We start from the raw sequence: 16,414 nt of genomic DNA, 5'->3' as shown, positions 1-16,414 counted from the left end.
GACCCGTTAACATTTTCTGCAGCTTTGGTTTGGTGTAATAAAATTCTTGAGTTTTTTGTTTTTTTTTGTTTTTTGTTTTTTTTTTGTCTGGGTATCTTTTTATTTCTCCTTTAATTTTAAATTTATTTTATTTTATTTTATTTTAATTACAGAGACAGAGAGAGAGTCAGAGAGAGGGATAGACAGGGACAGACAGACAGGAACAGAGAGATGAGAATCATCAATCATTAGTTTTTCATTGTGTGTTGTGACACCTTATTTGTTCATTGATTGCCTTCTCATACGTGCCTTGACCGCGGGCCTTCAGCAGACTGAGTAACCCCTCGCTCAAGCTGGCGACCTCGGGGTCTCGAACCTGGGTCTTCCACATCCCACTCCAACACGCTATCCAGTGCACCACTGCCTGGTCAGGCTCTCCTTCAATTTTAAATGATAGCCTTGCTGGATAAAGTAGTCTTGGTTGTAGGTTTTTGTTCTGTATTACTTTGAATATTTCTTGCCATTCTCTTCTGGCCTCAAATGTTTCTGTTGAGAAGTTGAGTGTCTGGAACTGGCCGGTTGGCTCAGCTGTAGAGCGTCAGCCTGGCGTGCGGGGGACCCGGGTTTGATTCCCGGCCAGGGCACATAGGAGAAGCGCCCATTTGCTTCTCCACCCCTGCCCCCTCCTTCCTCTCTGTCTCTCTCTTCCCCTTCCGCAGCCAAGGCTCCATTGGAGCAAAGATGTCCCGGGCACTGGGGATGGCTCCTTGGCCTCTGCCAAAGGTGCTAGAGTGGCTCTGGTTGCGGCAGAGCCACACCCCGGATGGGCAGAGCATCGCCCCCTGGTGGGCAGAGCGTCGCCCCGGGTGGGCGTGCCAGGTGGATCCCAGTCGGGCACATGTGGGAGTCTGACTGTCTCTCCCCGTTTCCAGTTTCAGAAAAATACAGAAAAAAAAAAGAAGTTGAGTGTCATCCTTACAGGGATTCCTTTGCAGGTGATAGCCTTCTTTTCTCAAGCAGCTTTTAATATTTACTCTTTATCGCTTAACTTTGGTATTTTAATTATGATGTGTCTTGGTGCAGGTCTTTTTGGGTTTCTCTTTAATGGAGTTCTCTTTGCTTCTTGACCTTGTGAGACTTTTTCTTGCATCAATTTAGGGAGGTTTTCAGCTATGACTTGATTGAATAAAGTTTCTATCCCTTGTACTTTCTCTTCTTCTTCAGGCACCCCTATGATGCGGATATTATTTCTCTTCATGTTGTCACAGACGCTCTTAGAGTTTCCTCAGACTTTTGAGTCTCTTTTCTTTTTTCTGTTCTGCTTCTATGCATTTGTTCATCTTGTCCTTCAACTCGCTGATTCAATCTTCAGCTTCATTCATCCTGCTTTTAATTCCTTCTATTGTGGTCTTCATTTATGATATTGTATTTGTCACCTCCAACTTATTCTTTTTTTATATTTCAATGTCCTTTTTTATACTTGCTATCTCTTTATTTAGGTGTTCATAATGACAATCCATTGTTGTTCTAAGATCCCTAAGCATCCTAACAGTTATTATTCTAAGCTCTGCATCCACCAGTTTGTTTATTTCTATATCACTCAGTTTCTTTTCTGGAGATTTCTCTTGTGGTTTCATTTGCATTGCACTTCTCTGTCTTCTCATTATGTCTGTGTATTTGTTTGTAGGGCTGATCGAGTCTAGGTTTTGTGTTGTCTGCCTCCAATTTTCATTTGTGTTATTTCTAGGTCTTCTTGGGTTGTGTTTAGCTGCTTTGAGGTCTTGATTTATTTAATTTCTTCTCAGGTGTAGTCTTGTTTACTGATCTCAGCAGGGGGCTTATTTGAAATTGTATCTAGGAATGTGGTGGGTGTAACCTGAGACACTGAAGGCCTGATCTGCTAGTTAATCTCTCTGGTGGCAGGTTGTTTTTTCTGCTTCATTAGGGAGAGTTTTATCTTAGATCTCCATGGAGACCTGAGTTACTGTCCCTCCTTCCCACTTCTTGTTTTCAGCTGTGTCTTCTTGCACTAATTGGAGATGGAGAGATATCTTGAGATGGCTGACCTGGAACCACTTTTCTTGTATTATGTGGAAGGATCAACCCCTGACCCAGCTATGACTGCCTCCAGCACTGGATGAGTCAGCTTCTCACGTTCTCCCATGCATTCCTCTTCCCCTCACCATCTGTCTCTCTCTCTCCCCTTTTCTTTTGGAAGATAAGCCAGCCCTTTCAAGACACTTTGTTTCCAGGACCCCAGGCAAGTGGCTGTGAGTGATATTTACTATATTTTACCTTGGGGTATATACACAGTAGAGGGATTGCTGGGTCATAAAGTAGTTCTATTTTCAGTTTTTTGAGAAACCACCATACTTTCTTCCATAATGGTTGTACTACTTTACATTTCCACAAACAGTGGATGAGGGTTCCTTTTTCTCCACAACCTCTCCAACATTTGCTATTACCTGTCTTGTTAATAATAGCTAATCTAACAGGTGTGAGGTGGTATCTCATTGCAGTTTTGATTTGCATTTCTCTAATAACTAAAGAAGATGAGCATCTTTTCATATATCTGTTGACCATTTGTATTTCTTCCTGGGAGAAGTGTCTGTTCATATCCTCTTCCCATTTTTTTATTGGATTGTTTGTTTGTTTGTTGTTGAGTTTTATGAGTTCTTTGTATATTTTGGATATTAGGCCCTTATCTGAGCAGGTGTTTGAAAATATCATTTCCCAATTAGTTGGCTGTCTGTTTATCTTGTTATCAGTTTCTCTTGCTGAGCAAAAACTTTTTAGTCTGATGCAGTCCCATTCATTAAATTTTGCTTTCACTTCTCTTGCCTGTGGAGTCAAATTCATAAATTGCTCTTTAAAGCCCAGGTCCATGAGTTTAATACCTATGTCTTCTTCTATGTACTTTATTGTTTCAGGTCTAATGTTTATATCTTTGATCCATTTTGAGTTAATTTTAGTATAGGGAGACAAACTGTAGTCCACCTTCATTCTTTTGCATGTGGCTTTCCAGTTTTCCCAGCACCATTTGTTAAAGAGGATTTTTTTCTCCATTGTGTTTTGTTGGCCCCTTTATCAAAAATTATTTAACTATATATATGTGGTTTTATTTCTGGGCTTTCTGTTCTGTTCCATTGGACTGAGTGTCTATTTTTCTGCCAATACCATGCTGTTTTGATTGTCATGGCCCTATAATATAGTTTGAAGTCAGGTATTGTAATGCCCCCAGCTTCATTCCTTTTCTTTAGGATTGCTTTGGCTATTCGGAGCTTTTTATACTTCCATAAAATCTGATCATTTTTGCTCCATTTCTTTAAAAATGTCATTGAAATTTTGATGGGAATTGCATTAAATTTGTATATTGCTTTGGGTAATATGGCCATCTTGATTATATTTATTCTACCTAACCAAGAACAAGGAATGTTCTTCCATCTCATAATATCTTTTTCGATTTCCCTTAACAATAGTTTATAGTTTTCATTGTATAAGTCCTTTGCATTCTGTGTTATGTTTATTCCTAGGTATTTTATTTTTTTTGTTGCAATCGTGAAGGGGATTATTTTTTGAGTTCATTCTCAAATGTTTCAGTGTTGGCATATAGAAATGCTATTGACTTCTGTTTGTTAATTTTGTATCCTGCGACCTTACTGTATTGGCTTATTGTTTCTAGTAGTCTTTTTGTGGATTCTTTGGGGTTTTCGATGTATAGGATCATATCATCTGCAAAAAGTGATACCTTTACTTCTTCTTTTCCGATATGGATGCCTTTTATTTCTTTGTCTTGTCTGATTGCTGTGGCTAGAACCTCTGGTACCACATTAAATAAGAGTGGAGAGAGTGGGCAACCCTGTCTTGTTCCTGATTTAAGAGGGAAAGCCTTCAGTTTTGTGCCATTTAGTATGATGTTAGCTGATGGTTTATCATATATGGACTTTATCATGTTGAGATATTTTTCTTCTATAACCATTTTGTTGAGAGTCTTAAACATAAAATTGTGTTGTATTTTATCAAAATCCTTTTCTGTATCTATTGATAATATCATGTGGTTCTTGTTCTTTGTTTTGTTGATATGGTGTATTATGTTAACCGTTTTATGTATGTTGAACCATCCTTGAGATTCTGGGATGAATCCCACTTGATCATGATGTATTATTTTTTTAATATGTTGTTGTATTCGATTTGCTAGTTATTCTTTTTGATGGAGTCAGATAATTCCTGTAGGGCTATCTCATTTTTTTTTATTTTTGAGTCTCTTTCTTCTTCTCTTTGTTGTTCCTCAAGTTGCTTGTCTTATATTTCACTAATCCTCTCTTCTATCTGGCCTGTTCTATTAGCTAAGCCTGTTACCTCATTTTTCAGCTAGTGAATTGCGTTTTTCATCTCTGTTTGATTTGTTTTTATAGTTTCAATTTCTTTGGAGATATACTCTTTGTGTTCATCGAGTTGTTTTCTGAGTTCCCTAAATTGCCTTTCTGTGTTTTCTTGTATATCTTTGAGTATTTTTAGGATTTCTATTTTAAATTCTCTGTCGTTTAACTCCAAGGTTTCCAATATCTTAAATTTTTTCTCCATAGATTTTTCCTCATCTCTCTGTGTTACCTCTCTTTCTTTTGTATCCATGATATTCAATTTTTTCTTCTTTAATGACATCTGAGGGTGGTTTTGTTTATAGTATTAATGAGATTTAATAGGGAAAAAAAGTTAAAATAAAAATAAAAAATTGAGGTTTTTTTTAAAAAAATTAATCATTAAATAAAGAAAAATAAAATAAGATAAAAATTTGAGATAAAAGATAATTATTTCTTCTCCTCCTTTTTTCCTCTCCTCTCCTCTCCCCTCTTTCTTGAGAAAATCTTGTGGTGAACTGTGACTTATATTTTACTAAATAGAACAAACAATACCTGTAGTGGAGGGCCTGAATTGGGGAGAAGTAATAAAGGGGTAAAGGAAAAAGAAAAACAGAAAAAGAAAAATAAGTAAATAAAAAAATATATATATATAAAAGGGGGGGCGGTATAGACCCACAAAAAGCAAATAAGGAAAAAATTTAGGTCAAGAATAAAATGATTTGCTTTTAGGTGTTGGCTGACTAAGAGTTATGATGAGAGGAATAAGAGGAAAACAGGAAAAAGGGGTTGAAAATTAAAAAATTACTATTGTATTTAGTGGAACAAGAAGTAGATAAAATGGAGAGCCAGGGATGGGAGCACTGCTAATGAGTTAAAAAGGTGAAGTAAAACCCCCCCAAAATGCCACAAACTTAAGTTTGAGTCCCAGATAAGATAATTTGTTCGTTATTGAGGTTTGAATGAGAGAAGATGTAAAGGAGAAAGGAAGAGACTAATATAGAGGGAGAAAAGAGAGAGAGAGAGAGAGAGAGAGAGAGAAAGGATGGTACCACTAAAGAAGAAAAAAGAAAAAGGAGGAGAGAGAGAGAGAGTTAGGAGTTTTGAATTGCAACTCTCATAGAGAGAAAGGAGGAGGAAAGAAAAGATAATGGGAGATGTAACACTTATGGGTAGTGTAGTTCAAAGAGAGGCGAGAGTAAGACTGAGAGAGAATTAAACTACCAAATTGGAATAGGAAAAAAAAATCAAGAATGAAGAAAAGAGACACAGATGAACAAATATAATAAAATGGGATAGGTTATAAAGTCTGAAGATTATCCTTGATTTTGAGAGGTTATCGTCTTGCTTTTTTTTTTCTGTCTCTCTTCCTGGTCGGTGACTTTGTACCCTGGGTTCTGCCCCTGTGGCACGCTCTGGTAGAGGTTTGCAGTTGATAATTCTCTATGGTGATGTCATGTATTGGGCTTCAGTCTCGTTGGCAATGGAGGCTCATTAGCGTTTATAGGCTCCAAAAGTGAGAGGGTTTCTCACTGTGCGAGTGTTCCTGGAGCCTCTCTCCTAGTCTTTCCTTCCACAATTAGAAGCCTGATAATCCAGCTATGGGGTTGCTGCTGCCTCTGCCTGGATAGTAAGAGGCTCAAAGAGCTGGCAAATCCCCACTCTATTCCCACTCAGCACAGGGCTCTGAGTAAGGCTCAGTCAGTCAGAGCTGCTAGCATAATCAGGCGGGGCTTCTGCCCACTCAAAGACCTCTGGCTCTGCCCCTCTGTGGGATAACACGGGTGCCCACTCCTGAGGCATTCAGAGGAATCTCTTGCCCACTATTCGTGCGTGCCGACCAGGATGTCAGACCAGCCACGTCACACTTTGAGTGAAACCTCTGCCCGCACGGAAAAGTTCCAGCATTGGAATTGGCTCTCGCTCTCTCCCTGTGGCGGCCCCTTCAAGGTGCTGGGGCGGCTCGGAGATTCCACTCCTGGCTTGCTCACAGGCCTCTGACTATGCTCCTCTGTGGGAAAACACGGGCGCTCACCCCTGAGGAGTTCAGAGGAATCTCTTGCCCACTCTCCGTGATCGCCGACCTGGATATCAGGCCAGTTGTCTCTCACTCCAAGAAAGCCCTCCGCCCACATGGAAAAGTTCCGGCGTTGGAATTGGCTTTTGCTCCATCCCTGTGTGCGGCTATCCAGGGCACTGGTGTGGCCAGGAGATTCCGCTTTCAGCCCACACACAGGCCCCTGACTCTGCCCCTCTGTGGGAAAACACGGGCACCCACCCCTGAGGAGTTCGGAGGAATCTCCTGCCCACTCTCCGTGCACGCTGACCAGGCTATCAGGCCAGCAGCCTCTCACTCCGAGAAAGCCCTCCACCTGCACAGAAAAGTTCCAGCATTGGAATTGGCTCCAGCTCCCTCCTCGTGCCCGGTCCCCTCAGGGCACTGGGGCTCCTCAGAGATTCCGCTTTTTGCCCACACAGAGGCCTCTGACTCTGCCTCTCTGTGGGTTAGCATGGGTGGTGCCCACCCCTGAAGTGTTTGTAGGAATCTCTCACCCACTATCCACGTGCGCCGACCAGGAGATGCAGAAAATGGCTGCCCCACTTGTCTTTCTTTGTCTGGGTTTGGCGCGCGTGTTAGCTTGAATTGCTCAGGTTTTTTCTCGGCTTGGATCTCTGTGCCACAGCCTGGTTTGGCTGTTTGTACCGCAGCCTGGATCTATTCACTCCCTATGCCTGCCTTAGTTTCTATATTCTCAGTTCTCAGTGAAAGCCGTCCTGTTTGGGTTAAAGAGGAAGGCGGAGCATTTCTTACTCCCTATTTCCCCCAGAGTTTGATCATATATCTAGCCAATCTTTCGCTCGACCATACCTTCGGGTGTGTTGCAAAGCATCTGAAGGCTCCAAGGAAAGGTTTTCTTTTTCTAGTTGAAGATCTTGTTGAGTTTATGGGGAGATTTATCGGCATCGCTTCCTACCACGCCATCACTCTGACGTCATCTCCGAAACTAGAATGATAGCCTTTAAACACAGCACTAACCATAAACTTTTATGATAAAAATTTTTAAAAATTTAAGTTTTTTTAAGTGAGAGAAAGGGAGATAGACAGATTGTTTCATGTATGCCAACTAGGACCTACCCAGCAACCCCAGTCTGAGGTCCACGCTCAGACTAGCTGAGTTGTCTTCAGCACCTGAAGTCAACAATTGAACCAACTGAACTATTGAACTGATGATCAAAACAATTAAGCCACTGGCTGTGGGAGTGGAAGAGAGAGAGAAGGGGGATATGGAGGGAAAAAGAAGCAGATAGTCACTTTTCATGTGTGCCCTGACTGGGGTTTGAACCTGGGATGTCTACATGCTGGGCCAACACTCTATTCACTGTGAAAACTGGCATGGGTCTGTTTTTTGAGGGCCATCTTTGTCTAGCATATAGGGTAAGAGCAGAGGTCCAATAAATGCCCAAAAGCCTGGAATGCAGTGCTGTGATCTGAGCTAAGATGCTGGAAACCTTCCTGAGTGAGGTGGGATGATGATGCTGTTCTCGGCTATAGGGTGGCTTATTCTTTAAGATTTGCTCTGTTAATTTTTGGAGAATACACTTCAGTGGGAATCCTCTCAGAGATTACTGTATCTCCAAAAGAGAGAGTATTATGGATTAGCTGGAGAGGGATGGGTGTCAGGTATGTAAAAATTATGATTGGGGACCCTGGCTGCTTAGCTCAGCTGGCTAGAACTCCAACCTAAAATACCAATGTTGAGCCTGGGTCAGGGCACATACAAGAAATGACAAATGATGCCTGTTTAGGTAGAACAATGAATAAATGCCTCTCTCTTTTTTCTTCTTTTTTTTCCCTCTCTTCTTCCTATTATTCTTCATCTTCTTCCTCCTCTCTTTGTCCTCAAAAATCAGTCAATTTTTAAAATGTATGGTTGGGGAAATATTTTGAAAAAGGACTCCCCATTGTATATGAAATGGGCTGACACTGAATAAAATCAAGTATGAATATTTGATGTGAATCTTGAGGAAGGACATATTGTTAGTTTATCATCTGTTGGAAACTATGATGGAAGCAATTCCTAGTTGGGGCCAATGGTCTTTATAAACAACTGTGTTAAAAGCTACATGTATATAAGAAACATCAGCATTGTTACACCCCTACAAGGAGTAAAACAGCCCCTAATGCTAGTTGACAGTCCCTCATCTGGAAACGCATAGAAAGTACCCTTGATATTGACTTTGTGGATTTCTAAAGAAGATATAGTACATAAAAATTAAAAGAGACTGTAAAATCACACTTTGTGGCAGACAGACATTACAATGTCAACCCTATAAGAATGACTCGTGGGACATGTCTTAACAAAACATATGACCCAGGCAGACTTCTCTACATCTGTCTTAACCAAAATTTTTTTTTTCGAGTAGAACCCCAGCCAGAGATACAACCATGTTATTTCTTCTCTCTGGCCTTCTCCAGTCAGAAAATTCTCAGCCAACATGTGGGACACAATCACCCCTCTGATATTCTCCCAAGAACATCTACAAAAAAACACCTTCAATCAAAGGATTCCTACCCAGAGGATCCAAATCATTAGCAGCAACATACTGATACACAAAATGGGGATGACAAATCTGAAGGTCGAAAGGTGAAAGAAAAGTCCAAACATTTGATTAAAAGGAGGAGCCAGAGGAGTATTTCAAGGGCCTTTTTGAAACCTCCCAAAGGACACATGGGAAGCTCTAGTGAGCAAGAGAGAATGATACAGGACCACCTAGCAGAGGCCAGAATGTGAATACAGTGGACACAGAAAAACTTTCTATGACATTAGTAATGTCTAGAAATGAATCTATCAAGAATGGAGAGTGTCCACAAGGCTTTGATGATGAGTCACATCTCAAAAACCACAGAACACACTAAGGGGAGAAGAACTATGTTTGCAGAAAGTGTGAGCAAGGCTTTACACGAAAGTCAGATCTCCTAAAACACCAGAGGATACACTCAGGGGAGAAGCCCTATGTCTGCAGGGAGTGTGAGCGAGGATTTTCAGAGAAGTCAACTCTCCTCACCCTCCAGAGAACACACTCAGTAGAGAAACCCTATGTTTGCAGGAAGTGTGAGCAAGGCTTTTCACTGAAATCAACTCTCCTCAAACACCAGAGAACACAATCAGGGGAGAAGCCCTATGTCTGCAGGGAGTGTGAGCGAGGCTTTTCACTGAAATCAACTGTCCTCAAACACCAGAGAACGCACTCAGGGGAGAAGCGCTATGTTTGCAGGGAGTGTGAGAGAGGATTTTCAGAGAAGTCAACTCTCCTAAGACACCAAAGAACACACTCAGGGGAGAAGCCATATGTTTGCCAAGAGTGTGAGTGAGGCTTTTCACTAAAATCAACTCTTATTACACACCAGAGAACACACTCAGGGGAGAAGCCCTATGTTTGCAGAGAGTGTCAATGAGGCTTTTCACAGAAGTCAAATCTCTCCACACACCAGAGAACATACTCGGGAGAAGCCCTATGTTTGCAGGGAGTGTGAGCAAGGCTTTTCACTGAAATCAACTCTCCTCACACACCAGAGAACACACTCAGGGGGGAAGCCCTATATTTGCAGGGAGTGCGAACAAGGCTTACATGAAAGTCTGGTCTCCTAATACACCAGAGGACACACTCAGGGGAGAAACTCTATGTTTTCAGGGAATGTGATTGAGGCTTTACAGAAAAGTCACATCTCTTCACACATCAGAGGACACACTCAAGGGAGAAGCCCTATGTTTGCAGGGAGTGTAAGCGAGGGTTTTCAAAGAAGTCAACTCTCCTAAGACAGCAGAGAATACACATGGGAGAAGCCATATGTTTTCAGGGAATGTCATCGAGGCTTTTCACAGAAGTCACATCTCCTCAGACACCAGAGAGCACACCCAGGGCAGAAGCCCTATATTCACTCCCTAGTGTGAACAAGGCTTTACACTAAAGTCAGATCTCCTAGTACACCAGAGGACATACTCAGGGAGAAACACTATGTTTGCTGGGAGTGTGGGTGAGGCTTTACACAAAAGTCACATCTGTTCACACACCAGAGGACACACTCAAGGGAGAAGCCCTCTGTTTGCAGTTGGAGTATGGGTTGTAAAAGCATTTGATTATAGGTAATTCTGGAGATTTCTCCCAGTTGGGCCTGCAGAACTTGATAAAAAAAAAGGGGGCAAGCAGTAAAATTAGGCAAAAATTAAGATTGGTCCTATAGTTGGTGCTAGCATTGAGAACAAGGGGTTTTTTCACTATTGTTCACAGTAGTGGTTAATTTATAGGTTTGCTGATATAGGGTTTCAGATTTTTCTGTTTTGTGAAGGCAGGTTTTAGGGTTGCTGTGTAGGGTTCAGTAAACTTTTCCAATTTTCTGATTGGTGAATGTCTGCATGTGGTTCTGTGGAAAGTAGTAAACCAACATAAGAGGCAGGGTCCAAAATTTAGAAAAATAAATAGGAGAATGAGTGGACCAATAAATGGCAACAGTCAAGACACCCAGTTTGTGTGAAACCAATGATTCCATGACTTGGTTTGTTTTTTATGAATTCACTGGGCTTCAGAGCCAGAGAGACAGAGAGAGAGAGAGAGAGTGGGAATCAGACAAGGTAGTGACAAATTCTCCTGCCCCTACACCTATTTTTTCAGAAATTCTTAAATCAACAATAGAAGAAATTACCTGTATAGCTCGTTTGGTTCTTAGATTGATGGGTGGTGTACTAGGAATTGGAAGAGTCTCTTGGGGTGGGATTAGGTTGATAATTTGGGTGAGATAGATTAGGGTACAGGTTTCTGTCCAATTAGTAGGAAGACACATATAGGTGTTGGTCCCACACAAGTAGAAAGTCACTGATTGGGTGAGGCTAGCTGAGAGGTGAATAGAGAATAGAAAGACAAGGGGTCAGTTTTGTTTTTCTGTTTCTGAGCTCCAGATGGTCAGGGTGGAGGAAAGAGCTATCCCAATAAGTGGGGAGATTAGAGGATTGTTAACTGGGGTGACTAATTAAACATTCTTCAAGAACCAGATTCTGACCAAATTCTTTATTCTTGGTACAAACTTTCTAAAACCTGCACAAATCTTCTACAACTTATATAAACATTCAACTTTCATAAACTTTCTTATTCAGAAATAACTGGTTTTCATAACAATTTGGTTTTTCTTTCAAAACTATTTTCATACCTTATAACTTCTATTATCAAAACCATACAATTTTCTTTCTAGTTAGAACTCTTGATTGAAACATTTTTAACCTTTCGTGACAATTAAGTTGACTTGTTTTTACTATAGTTTCCCTTTTCCCAAAGTCTGATTAAAAGAGTCTTTAGTTTTTTCATTTATTTGCCATATGTAGACCAACCCACTTCCGCTTTCTGGTTGGAGTAATGCAAGCCATTTTTCTACATTTGCAGCAGTGGGAGTTTTCAGGATCCTGGTGTGTGGACCTGTCCACATGAAAGTCAGTCTTTGTGTGATGTAATGCTGGAAGCGCCTCTTGGACAGTCTTTGAACAGCCTGCTGAGTAACCTGTAAATCCTGCAAGTACTTAGGGTAGTTACATTTGTACACTTTGAAGCTACAGTTTAACTCCTAGTGACTACTGCTTCTAGCTTGAATTAGCAGCGGGTCCCAGCTAAAATAATCATGGCGCCATGAGACAAGAGGAATAAAGGAGATACTATACATTAAATAAAGCAACAAAACCAGACTGTCAATACCCACAGTAGAGATCTTTGAGGGATAAAGAAAACTCAAATATTTTGCAAGGCATAGTAGATGGCCCTTGTGTTTACAAAAAAAAAAAATGAGATCAGTTTATCTGCTACTTGGAAGAAATACCTTAGGCTCATGAACAACATCCTTGGGCTTTCAGTGGTAATTCCCAGCATGCTGGACAAGTTCAGGTCATAGGTAGTGGGAGCAGGAGTAGAAGAGACTGAATCCTCCCTCCATGGAACAAGAGGGCAGCTAACCTTTTAGAGTACCTTTTTCCACAGCAAAGATGTGTCTCATCTTGGGGCCGGGAAGCTAGGCAGTCTTCAGTTCAATGACCTTTCTTTCCACTCTTGAAGCAGGATCCTGATGGAATTCTATGAAGCCCTTTAGGGTGCTGGAGCCTTTAACATTGTATGCCAAAAGCTGGTATTTTCTGAAATCTTTTGGGACTTATTTGTCTTTTCTGTTACTCCATTGGCCATTATAGACCTTAAAAGCCATGCTCAGATGATCTTACTGAGGGACTTGACTAAGAGAACAAAATTGAGAATCCAGTGTCTAAAGAAGCCTATTACACTGAGGAAAGAAAGGATTTGATTTGCAGTGTTAGGTGGTTGGAGACTACAAAGGGTTTGAGTTTGATCTAAGGTGTGACTGCAGGTGGTGGGGGTATTGCAGGAGAGTCCATGGGGATGAGTAAGCCTTGATTTAAGAGGCGAGTAATTATTGGTTTAAAGCCTAAGAAACAGACACAGTTACACATTAAACAAAGACTTCACATATAAATTATAAATTAAGAAATTTAAATGAGCATGCTTTACTTGTTTCAATTAAAATTGTACTAGAGATACTTTCTGACAAAGAGACAACCAGATTACTTCTTCACACAGTTTAATAGACAACTCTGCCTTTTTAATTATTTTGAGTTGGAAAGGAGTTCTCAGCATAGAGGGGAGGAAGAGAGAAAGAAGAAGAATGAACAACATGAACAGCTGGATGGAAAGAAGGAGTGTCAAAATTTGCAGGAGGAAAGAGAGGAGATTAAAGTGCTGGTGGGGGTGCCACATAGAGGAGTCAAAAAGATTTAGAGTTCTGAGGAGAGGGGAGAGGATGAGGAGGAGGAAGGTATAAGTGCCTGTGGGAAGGGGGGAATGGGTAAGATACATCCAAAGCCGGAGGGGAGGGGGGAGAGACAACCAAAGCCCTTGGGGTGGGAGGATGTGTAAGTTACAGCCAAAGTCAGTGGGGAAGGGAGAATGGGTCAAACAAGAAAAAGAGACAGAGCTGCCCATATGTAAGAAGAGAGTAGGGGTTTAAGAACACAGTGGAGAAAGGAGGGCCCCTGGCCAGCAGAGCAGGTGAGAGATTGGTATTTGCAAGTGAATAAGAAACAAGATTTTGCAAAAAGATGGGGCTTTCTGGAGGGAAGAGACTTCAGTTTCAGAGGTCTGCAGAGGGACCAGAGAAAAGTCCCAAAAGGCTGTCTCCCCCCGGTGTCAGGCAGGAGGATAAAAGAGTTGAAAGTCCATGGAGAAGGAAAGATTAGGAGTGCAGGTTTTAGGTGAGGTTTTTTTTGTGTTTTTTTTTTTTTTTTTTTTTTTTGCCAAAAATGGCCTGCATGTAGAACGTGTGGCACAGAGATTAAGGACAGGAGCGAAGGGAGAAGAAGCCTGCATGTAAGGAATTTCTGAGGCCTTCCCAGTTTGGTGGCAGAAACTGTCAAGATCTCTTAGAATATTGTAATTGAATGTCGCATTTTCAGGCCAATGGGAGTCATTGTCTAATTTGTATTGGGGACACGCTGTGTTACAGGAAAAAAATGAGGTTTTCTTGGCTTAAGGTCAGTGAGGCCCAACTTAATGAGGTTTTTATGAGACATCCTAGAGAAGTCTGGTTAGAAGACTTAAACTCTGAAGAGCCCATAGTGAAGACAGGTGAGCAAGAGGGGGTGATCCCCCCTTTTTTTCTGTCCCAAGAGAAGAAAATCTTTGTTTGGGGGAGTCTTTCCTGAGAGAGGTCATCACCAACTGTCAGGGAGCTCCAAGAGAGAGAGAGAGTGGAGAGGTTTGGCTAGGCATCTAGTCTTTTTAAGCAGTCTACCAAGAGTGCAAGTCAATCCTCTTAAAAGCTGAGGCATATCAGAGAAAACCATCTGACCTGAGAAAATTTTTGTGGAAAAGATAAGCTGACCATGGAAAAGGAAGGAAGAAAACTTTTTACTTTCTAGTTCAGCAAGAGTTCAGGACAGGGTCAGATTTTTTGCCAATCAACCTATTATTACATGTCCAAACAGAATCAGGGAGTAAGCCTGAGATGAGCTGCCACTACCCATTGCTTCTCTGATTGTAAGTTTGGATGGCAAAGAGGGATCATCCAGAAAACCAGTATCCTGTCCTGGGTTTCTGCACCAAATATAAGAATCCATTGGAGTCTAAAAAGACCAGAGTAACTGGATTTATTGAAAGAAAGAGAGGAACCCCGCCATGCACTACTTTGGGGAGAAGGGAACTGGTACAGACTATGAGGTAAATTTTATAGGTTTTTGAAGAGCCTTGAGCAAGTACTGAGTCAGAAGTTCTGGTATGTTTCCTTTGGTGTTTTTAAGATTTCGGCTTCCTGGAACTCTTCTGCCTCAGGGGCGACTGTCCAGTATGTAAGGGTGAGGTCAGGCAACCAGGAGAAACAACCAAAGGGCAGTTGGAAGATCTGGTAAATTCATATATCTATCACAAAATATGGGGCAAAATGCCATTTTCCATATCACTTTTTTCAATCCACTGAGACTTTAATTACTAGCAATTGTCATGAGGTTGGCTAAAATAAACTCATAAATATTCTACAGGTCTGAACATTGCTTAACTAGACAAGGGAGATTTTGGTCGGGGGGGGGCTCACTCTCCTCACTAAACATCTCGAGGGAGATGTCTCCCCTCCATGGAAGAAGAGACACTCTACAGAAGGACGGCCCTCATTCGGTCACCAAATCCAAAAATGAAGACCCTCTCCAGGGAATTACCCCCTCTCCAGGGAGGAACCTCCTAGGAGAGGCTGCAGCTCCTTTCCAGGGACTGACCCTGCCACAGGTAAGTGTCCTACCCTCGAAGTCCAGGCCCTGCTCTGTCCCTGCCTCACACTGCCCCCACCCCTCACTGTCTACCCTGCCCTGCAGGATCCCACCTGCCTCTTCATCTCATTGCCGTCCACCCTGCCCTGTGCAGCTTCATGACATCCACCCCACTTCTGCCATCCTTGCCCCTCGCAATTCATGCCCCACACCATGCCCGCCCCATTCCCTGCCCAGTCTCATGTCCTGCCGCACACCAATTTGCGCATTATACAAACGCAGGCCCCTAGCCTGTCCCGCCCTTCACAGCCACGCCCAGTCCTTTGCCCCGCGCAGTTCTTGCCTTTGACCACCACCCTGGAAGACACTCCTCAACCCTATGCATCCCCGAAACAAACCAAAAAAGGATATCAGACCACAGAGGCCTGGTGGTGGAAGGCAGGTGCTACACCCCGGGCACGGACTGCCATCGGAGGTGGAACCCTGGACGCATTCTAATAGATAACATGGCAGCCCAGGGGCCTGTCTCAAACTGCGGCCAGAGCTGGACACCAGGCCCCAAACCCCCGAGCCCTCAGGCAACATGTCTCACACCGGGTAGTGGGTGGGCTCGGAGCATGGATGATATCTTCACTGAAACTTCTTTACCTAGGCAGAAAAAAGACAGTTAGCTGTAAATGATTCACATAACAATGACAATGAGGGCTGAGATGTCTTACTTCCTCACACTCCACAGGTGCAAAACACAACTGACAGGCTTCAGTAAGAGACATTACTTTTGCTGAAAGAAAGTTCTTCTGTCAGACAGAACTACCCAGCATGAGCTGTGGTGGGTTAAAACATCAGATTTTCTGCTCCTTGGATCCACTTTACTTCCCCAACCTTCTCAGCTTCATTTACTATCCACAGTTCTGTTTAATTTAAAAAGAGCTATATTTTTTCTTTTTCATCAACAATAGAAACATAAATTTCCCTTGAGGAGCCACTGAGCCATTTCACCTGCAGATATTGTAAAGTACCAAAAGGCTACAGAATTAATATTAATATTTTAGGAGGCTTGGAGAACATTTTATTAATTTGGGTTAAGGTGTGCAGAGAAATTGTGAGAATAGTCTCTGTACTGTGTGATTGGCATAACCAGGATGGCTCTTGCCATTGTATTGTAAATGAAAAGGGAAGGAAAGCATAGATTCCCTGACATTCCACCACACCTGTGGGGAAAGGAGTGAATGGCTAGCCAGGTGCAGGAAAAGAAAAGCCAAAATAAACCTTTTC

At 42.1% G+C, this 16,414-nt stretch overlaps 1 pseudogene; it reads left to right on the top strand.

Annotated features, from left to right (window-relative positions):
- The first annotated feature begins 9,168 nt into the window (after positions 1 to 9,168).
- On the top strand, positions 9,169 to 15,637 carry LOC136387001 (histone-lysine N-methyltransferase PRDM9-like; annotated as a pseudogene).
- Positions 15,638 to 16,414: the final 777 nt, after the last annotated feature.

This window comes from Saccopteryx leptura, unplaced genomic scaffold, assembly GCF_036850995.1.
Source record: "Saccopteryx leptura isolate mSacLep1 unplaced genomic scaffold, mSacLep1_pri_phased_curated manual_scaffold_39, whole genome shotgun sequence".
NCBI classification, from domain to species: Eukaryota; Metazoa; Chordata; class Mammalia; order Chiroptera; family Emballonuridae; genus Saccopteryx; species Saccopteryx leptura.
Note: the sequence above shows the minus strand (reverse complement) of the source record. Positions and strands in the feature narration are given on the sequence as shown.